Source organism: Simochromis diagramma, unplaced genomic scaffold (assembly GCF_900408965.1).
Source record: "Simochromis diagramma unplaced genomic scaffold, fSimDia1.1 OVJJ01000439.1, whole genome shotgun sequence".
In the NCBI taxonomy this organism is placed as follows: domain Eukaryota; kingdom Metazoa; phylum Chordata; class Actinopteri; order Cichliformes; family Cichlidae; genus Simochromis; species Simochromis diagramma.
The window spans coordinates 338,399-346,764 of record NW_024386899.1 but is presented as its reverse complement, the minus strand read 5'-3'; the positions used below and the strand labels follow the sequence as shown (position 1 = coordinate 346,764).

The 8,366-nt window shown below is 40.9% G+C and overlaps 2 long non-coding RNA genes across 2 annotated transcripts in view; one reads left to right on the top strand and one right to left on the bottom strand.

The window, feature by feature from the left end:
• Positions 1 to 458: 458 nt before the first annotated feature.
• Positions 459 to 8,366, bottom strand: part of LOC120735316 — a 23,170-nt gene continuing 15,262 nt past the window's right edge. The window contains exons 2-3 of the long non-coding RNA XR_005696222.1: positions 3,574 to 4,776; positions 459 to 3,080 (exon numbers count right to left, since the gene is read on the bottom strand). This is a non-coding gene — a long non-coding RNA (uncharacterized LOC120735316). The remainder of the gene's footprint in view (positions 3,081 to 3,573; positions 4,777 to 8,366) is intronic.
• Positions 7,308 to 8,366, top strand: part of LOC120735321 — a 27,485-nt gene continuing 26,426 nt past the window's right edge. The window contains exon 1 of the long non-coding RNA XR_005696228.1: positions 7,308 to 7,321. This is a non-coding gene — a long non-coding RNA (uncharacterized LOC120735321). The remainder of the gene's footprint in view (positions 7,322 to 8,366) is intronic.

Sequence of the window (8,366 nt, the reverse complement as noted above, 5' to 3'; positions counted from 1 at the left end):
GAACGATGTAGGAGGTGAATGACGGCATCATCCGCTCCAATGCCAGGCTGGTAGGCAAACTGAAGTGGGTCCAGTGATGAGCTTGTTAGGCGCCGAAGCTGAGCCAGGACCAACCGCTCCAGGGTCTTGTACATGTACTTGGCCACAGCTGCAACATCTGTACCTGTGAAAGCTTGTTCTCTGTTGCTGCTCATATTGTGCAGAAGAAGAGAGTTTCTTTATCATCAGAAAATGTCAATGAGCTTGTGAGTCTTAGCAGCTGGCTCGGTGCAGAGGAGGAAGAACATGTCAAGTCAGAGGAAGATAAATGCAGTTCATGTTGTCAACTCAACCTGGACTGTTGAAAGAGTTTTTCTTTGTGTTGTTTCTGACTGAGATTCTCCAAAGGAAATCCAGCACAAACACACACTTCACACACTCAAAGTCCTGCACAGTAAATGAGCTGATGAGCGTTTGTGCTGCTGCCTGATAACAGAACAATAGTTCTGCTGCTTCCTGTTCTGGAAACACACATTTATAAATGTTCACTTGCTGTTGATCAAAGGTATGTTGGTGGCTCTGGATGCTGAGGGAACTTTGTAAAAAACTAGATCAAATGTTAACGTCCTGGCAGAGGCAAAGAACTTTGATTTGATATTTGATTAGATTCATGTTTCAGCTCAGACTGACAGAAATATTTGAACTGCTGCTGTGTTAAAGGGAACACTGCTGTTAGAAAGCACCTGATCTGTTTCTGCACACTGAATGTTGCACTTCTCACACTGCAGTACTATTAATATATGTTGCTGTAACAAAGCCATTAATGTGATTCAAAGTGTTCATGGTTTCCCAGCACAACAAATGATTGCACAAGTGTGACTGATCCACTTTCTAATGTGTGTGTAGCCCACACTGTGTGTCACTGTGTCACAGGTGAGTCTGTGTGTCCAGGTTCTATGAGGACAACAGGATATAGTGACTGAGTCCAGCAGCTTAAAGTCTGACTCCATCCTCCATTTAAATAACTCACAGCAACAACTGAATAGCTTTGCCTTTGTGTAGCTGACACTTCATTTTAATGTCCTTCTATTCTGGTTCATCTGGTCTCAGTTTCTATAAGCACACAGGTTTCATCAGTGACTCTATGACCTCAGTAATCTTTGCTGGGCCTTAATGCTCTGAACAAAGCTGCACATCACAAGACTAAATAGAAATGAATCAGTCTTTCATTCTCACTGCTGTTTGACTTCAGCTCTCAATGTCCCACCATAACCCATGGAAAGAATTACTGTCCATCCAGGCTGCTGAACATGAAGCTGATGAAGGTGGAGTATTGTGAGGGCTGATGGAGATGATGATGAGGAATCCAGGAGCAGTGGGTGGATGGCAGCATCAGCATGAAGGATCAGCGTGAGAACACATCATCATCCACAAAGGAAACCAGTCTGAGTGTCTGACGCTCTTGTTAGAAAGACGCAGTCCCAGCAGTTAGCTTGTCTGCTAGTTAGCTGAGAGCTAACTCACTTGTACATTGAATACCAAACTGTGTAAACCAGGGGTGTCAAACATATGGCCCGTGGGCCAAATCCAGCCCTTGGGATAATTTCATATGTCAAATATTGATGAATTTTCAGGCTTGCTGATAATCAATGTGAGCACGGCTGAGATTTTATTCTGATGAGCAAACCCTGTGGCCAAACACATTAAGAGACAGACTGGGATCATACCATTATGTGAAAGAAGACGGAAATGTCCCATAGACAGCAAGGGTAGTGGTAGAGACCAGTACACAGAGAAATGGGAGCTGTTCTGAAATGCAAGCGTGTCAGGAAAGAGTGAAAAGGCAAAATGAGCAGCATCTGGCTGCATCTCAGTGATATTGGAGACCACAAAGCTGAGTGCAACATTTATACAGGAGATATACAGGAGACGCTGAGAGTAGAACTGATAAAATTAGGAGCTGGCTAAAGTGAGACCCATTTTTATTTCCACCCATTTTCCATTGTGGAGGACAAAAGGTTTCAAACTCGTCCAGGTCTTAAACCTCACATGTTCTTCCTAATAGCAGTAAATGGATAAAAATAAGGCTTTTATGAAAACACGGGATACAAATTGCTGCCTTTAAAAAGACTAAATGTACAGTTCAGTATTGAATACTACATAAAATAAACTATATATAAAGTGTGTCTGAATGGCAGAGATGCAGAAATATGTGCATATAGCACAGAGCTATGGCTCAGTGTCTGAATGAGTCTCATAGACCTGAATGTGCTGTTGAAGCCATTTATAATTATAACGTAATTCTTTACTCGTTTGATCTACTCCTTACCACAAGCCACCAGACGTGGAAGGTTTTGGACTTTTAACTATATTTTCTGAAGTTTTACAACTTTTCTTACTGTTAAAAACCTCGTTATGGCCATTCATGCTGTACAAAGTAATTAGACATGTGTGGTATCTACAATGTCAGAATCTCAGCTAAAAGTTCACAAAACCATCTCAACAACCACCAAACAGCTAAAACAGCAGGTGAACAGATCACACAAAAAAGATGTAAACACAAATCCCCCTGATCATCTGTTTTTTTAAACATGAAGCGTCGTTTTGGACGTTCATTTACTGCTGGTTCAGTGAATTTTGGTTGGACAGTGATGAAACCTGCAGTCTCAGAATCTGTGAGAAGTCTGCTTTCAGCACGCAACAGCATTGTTGTGTTGATTCACCTCTGCAAACTCATCATTGTTTCACCATCATGTTTCTACTTAGACAATAACAAAGGAAGCAGTTCCCAGGAACTACTCCCTGTCTTGTTAACATAAGAGTATGTTGCCCTTCAAAACACCTCCACTTCTCCTCTTATTAGAGGACTGCCTTATTATTAATCTGCTAATTCTGTCAGTTGATGAAAGAAAAATGCTTGATCTCACCTGAGAGTTTCCAGTGTACAGTGTGGACTCTTCAGTCCTTCAGACAGAAGCTTCACGCCTGAATCCTTCAGGTTAATGTTACTCAGGTCCAGCTGTCTCAGATTAGAGGTCTGAGAGCTGAGACCTGAGGCCAGAGCTTCACAGCTTCTCTCTGACAGGTCACAGTGACTCAGTCTGAAAAATAACAGATAAACAATTACAAAAATAAAACACTTCTGTTGAAGTGTAATGAGATACTATTATATTTAGCAATATTTCATCTTGTTTTGTCAGGAAACTGAGCACTGATGCAGAGCAACATGTGGAGAGAATCAGAGGAGAAGAAGTGAAGAGAGAACAGCAGTAAAACAACACTGAATTGTTCAGTGTGCTTTTGATATCAACAGAATGTGTCAAATTTCTTTATTTTGTATTTGTTTTAGTAGAATTGATGATTATCACTTAGATAACAACCACAGGCCAGGTCTAAATTGCACTTTGGTGACAGTTACACCCAGAAATATTTCAGAAATGTGGACAAGTTGTGCTCCATTGTATTCAGTATTGAACAAACTGAGTACCGATGACCACTTAATATTTTTGGTATTTTATTTCAGTTGTTCCACCTGATCTGTGTTAACTAGAATAAACATTTAAAAACTAAAGCTATGGTCACATATGTACTTACAGAGCTTTGTTGGAGGCTTTGACCACTGGCAGCAGCCTCAGAAGAGCCTTTTTAAAGGCTCATGTTCTCACTTAGATCATAGAGTTCTACTTACATTTCTTTCTGGGAAAAACGGGGATTACTTTGAAAATGGGGACTATTTTCCCCAAAAATCAGCCCTGGATTAGTAAATCACTCAAACATCTTCTCAGGCAGAAGAAGCTGTCTTGTTATGAGGGAGAGAAGAAAAAGATCGAGGCACAGAAACTTGTTGAAAGAGAGATAAAGCAGCTAAAATCAGGTGTAAAAGTAAAGCAGAGCATAAGTTGAATAAAGGACACTCAAGGCTGGCTTGGAAAGGAATGAAGTCCATGGTGGGGATGCAGAGCAAGGACCAAAGATGAATGTGATGCTGAATCAGCAGAAGACTTGGACTCATTTGATTCCAGCTTTGATATCATTGATTTCAATGAAGAGCTTTGTGATTGTAGCAAAGGGCTGGTAGCTCTGAGAGTCCCACTGATGAGGTGTCTGTGAAGGTTCGCAGTCATCTAAAGAGCTTAGAAAAAAAGGCATCTGGACTTCTTTAAGTTTCTTGAAGACGTTTCGCCTTTCACCTCTCATCCAAGAAGCTTCTTTATTTCTAGGGTCAAATAGTGGAGAGTCCCAGATTAGCCTGTGTACAAACAGACTTCAGCGATATGAGAGTGAGTGTGAGTGAATGAGAGCACACACAGGACACTCTGATCTCTGAATGTGTGTGACTCAGTGAAAAAGAGGATTGTACTGGATATACTGTGACTGACAAACAGAGTTTAAAGAGAAAGGTGTTTGGATTAAAATGGATTATGCTAAAGTGAACGTGCTAATGAAATCTGAACTGACTGAAATGTGAAGTGAAGATGTAAAAGAGAGAGAGAAACTGATAATAAGGTGGGGCTGGAGATCAAACACCTGATTGGTTGAGTAGATATCAGATCGACAGTTTCACAGTTTTCCCTGTGGATTATAACTTTAAGAAGATGTGACATTCATCAAGGAATCCTGCTCTCCGGATTATTTCCATGAACACTGAGCTGGATCACATCTACAGTGCTGGAAGTGCCCGTCTCACCACCAACCTCTCTGTGCACATTCACTTTTCAACCCTTTGTGAGACAATAAAGGTGTAAATCTGAGTATTTATCTATGTTAGTGCAAACACCTCTAATAGGTTGGTTTAGTCTTTCCAACTCATAACTTCCCTTGGAGTCTGCGGTCCAGGCTCCTAAAATCATCCTAGTTTAACAAGCACTACAATCTAGAGGAGAGCTGCACTAACAGGTGTGACTAATAAGATCTGACCTGCAAGGATACTCATGTTTCTCCAAAAGCTGATTCTTTTCATCTGGACGTAGCGTTTTGTGGGAGAAATATTTCGTCACTCATCCAAGTGACTTCTTCAGTCTCAGCTGACTGCAGGTTTCCCCAATCTTATAAACAGTACATTTGCATAATGACTGAAACCAGCCCACTGAAGGAACAATGCCAGATAATCACAGCTGATCTCTGACAAACCACAGCCAAACAATCTGTATAAAGAATGAAAGATGTAAGTTTATTAGACAAAGTGCTTGAAATCATTCAGTGTTTCATCATCTGTTCAGAGCTGAAGAAGGTTCAGAATGTAGAAGTTTAGAAAATGGAAACTCCAAACAGGTGAAGCCAACAGGAAGCAGCTTCAAACAAACACAACAAGAGAAAAAACTCTGAACGTTTCACATTAAAGTCGTACATTTATCATAAAAACAGGAAAAAGACATGAAAAAGTTGTGTTTTTCCTTCCAGGAACCACAAGGCTTCACTTTTAAAGGTGAAGTGTGAAAGAAATGGACATATTTGAAGTCCAACACCTTTTTCCAGTCACATTATTAAAGCAGACAAACTACAAGCTCATTTTCATTCCAACAGTCATCTTCTGACCTGGACTAACAACACTGGTCTCTATGTGCAGCTGGCTGTGAGGGGCAGACATTTCATCCCATGTCAGTTTGGCCTCATGCTGGGCCGGACTATCCAGCACACACTCTGACCACAGGCCCAGGGGCCACGCACAGCTGGGCTCCATCCAAGAGACAGGAAACAAACCAACACAATAATAAAAAGCACCATGTGATCTTCTTACATCTTCAAGACAAACGTAGTAAAAACATGAGCATATATGTTTCCTGATAAAATGATGTGACAGGTAGAACAGAGTAAAGTGGTGGTGTTACAGCCTTTCTCCCCTCTGCTGCCGAGGCTGTTAGTCTCTCCCAAACTCAGCTACAGGACTTCCAAATGAATGAAAGCAGCAGAAGTGGCTTTACAAATGAAAGAGGAAGAGGAGAAGAAGAGGAGAGGGAGGCCACCCTGACCATCACTCCAGCTGAAAACATCACACTTCCATTAAAGTTGGTGAGAAAATGTTGAGCAGGATGAGCTGCTGGCTAATCTGGAGGCTGTAACAGCAGCTCACAGTCACAGTGGATTTCCACTCATGAAAAAGCTCTGGCTGCTTCATTTCTCATTTCATAACAGAGACTTTAAGGCTTCAGTGAAGCTGTACTGCGATGCTTCCATATTCAGCCCAATGTGCTCTGTATTGTTTTATGCAGGTCATCTAAACAGGGATGAGCAGCTCATTTCAATATAAAAGGTTGGAACTGTAAAGAAAACAAACAGAGCTCATAAACTGAAACTGATTTCATTTTTTCAGCTGGAACATTTTAGTTGTTTCTTTTTCAATACATACATAATTATATTTACAGTAAGTCTTATCATTCCCCTTTTCCCTGCCAGTCACCGCCAATGTTCCCTCTAATGTTTCACGTGTCTGAGTGTAACAGGGCGGCCCTTAGCGGCTGGAAACACAGTGAGACAGACCAAGGCAAGTGTAGTGGAACAAAGTATTTATTTGCTATATGGCTCTCCTTACAACAATTAACTTGTCGAGCTTCTTCACAGCTCAAAAATCCACGCTCTAATGACAACTGGCAGCCTTAAATATGTTCAGCTGTCACAGACTTAACCATAGTCCACTCTCAGGTAAATTCTTAAATCCCAACCTTCCACCACAGTATACAATATATCAATTAGAATAAATAAATACATTTCACATTTACATATTAATAAATATTTCACACTTCAATGTAACACCAAACCCCATATTATAAAAACCCAGAAACCCAAGAACAGAAAGATTCACCACACTCTCTTTACCAATGGTCTCTCCCGGAACCTTTAAATGGTGTCTGGACCCCCGGGGAAACATTTGCCCAAACACCTTGAAGAGGACACAGGCAAGAAAGGTGAGTAATCATATCTTACAAACACTTATTTGCACCACTTTTATCCCTAGATTTCACACACACATTTGCATTAGTTTTCCTTACTGGTAAACCTTAATCACAATCTCAATCACCATTCTTCTCTCCTGACAGACAACCACCACATTCCTTGATGAGGAGCAGCTGTGCAGGATCTGAAATAAGGCTACCAACTGATTTTAAAATTCCCAATAAATAGTCAATAAATATTTAAACTTCTTGTGTGCAAATCCATGCTTAAACTGCAATGCTAAATAAAGTGCTTGATAAGGTGCTTTTAATAAAGTGAAATGGGTGCTCTAAAGTGCTATACAGATAATATAAATAAATATAGTAAGGAGTCCTCTTCCTTACACTGAGCGATCACACAAACTCCCTGAGCGTCCCTTGGACCACTGTGATCAACAGCAGACGTGTGCACTGTGGTCAGGCCAGCATCTTATCCATCCAAGTTACATGGTTTATTAAAGTAATCAAATTACAGCATTTACATTTATGTTAGACTACTTTTAATTAACTGCTTTAGCCCACTTACAATGAAAATTAAAAACAATCTTGTTCATGATCTGTGTAGTATGTTAACACTATTGGAAGTAAAAATAACTTGAACTCATAGAGTTTTCATGTGCTCTGCGCTAAGGTCATTTTTTTTGTCTGTTCTCAAACTGATCTCCCTGTTGGAGCTCAGTCTGGGGGGAGTTCTTTTTTCTCCTCATCTTTCCTGATGTTGTGCATTTCCCGCTGTTCAGTTCCGGGTCGCTGCTCTAGCGGCTGACCGGCCAGCTACCTAGCCTGACCCGTCTCCCCAATGTGATGTTTGTGTATTGTATGTACGGTTGGAAAGCTCAGTATCCTAATTGCCCCTTGAAAATAAAGACAGTGTTCTGAATCTGAATCTGAAAAGATTACAGAAGACGACTCTGTTCAGTAAATATTACGCTCATGCTGTCAAGAAATACCAAAGGTAGGTAAAACTCTGGTTGTTGCAGCCATCCAGTATGACATGCTTTGTACTGTCCTGCTGCAGTTTGTGACACCTGGTTGATGAGTTGTGAAGGATGATGAAACAAACACTTCACTCAATCTTTGTCTTCTAAACTGGATGCAATTTGGGCAGCCGATAGTTTTTCTTAATCTATCCCAGCTGCAAATAGGAACACAACAAATAAATAACTTTACCCACTTGGATCCTTATCATTCAAGATTGTGAAAAGATTCTCTACTCAGAGAATACTGGTGATTTTAGATGAGAGAGATGGAAGATGATGAAGGGGAAGAGTTTTCACAACTTGAGGCCTTTTGTCTTCACTGTATAGGACAGAGAAGACAGGAAGGGAGGGAGAAGTGAGGAGAATAACACACAGGAAATGGTCTTGGGCAGACTCAAACCAGGCCCTGGAGTCACGACTCTAACCTTCAGTGCATGGGTCACCTGCTCAGCCAGGTAAGCTACAGCAGTCAGCAGTG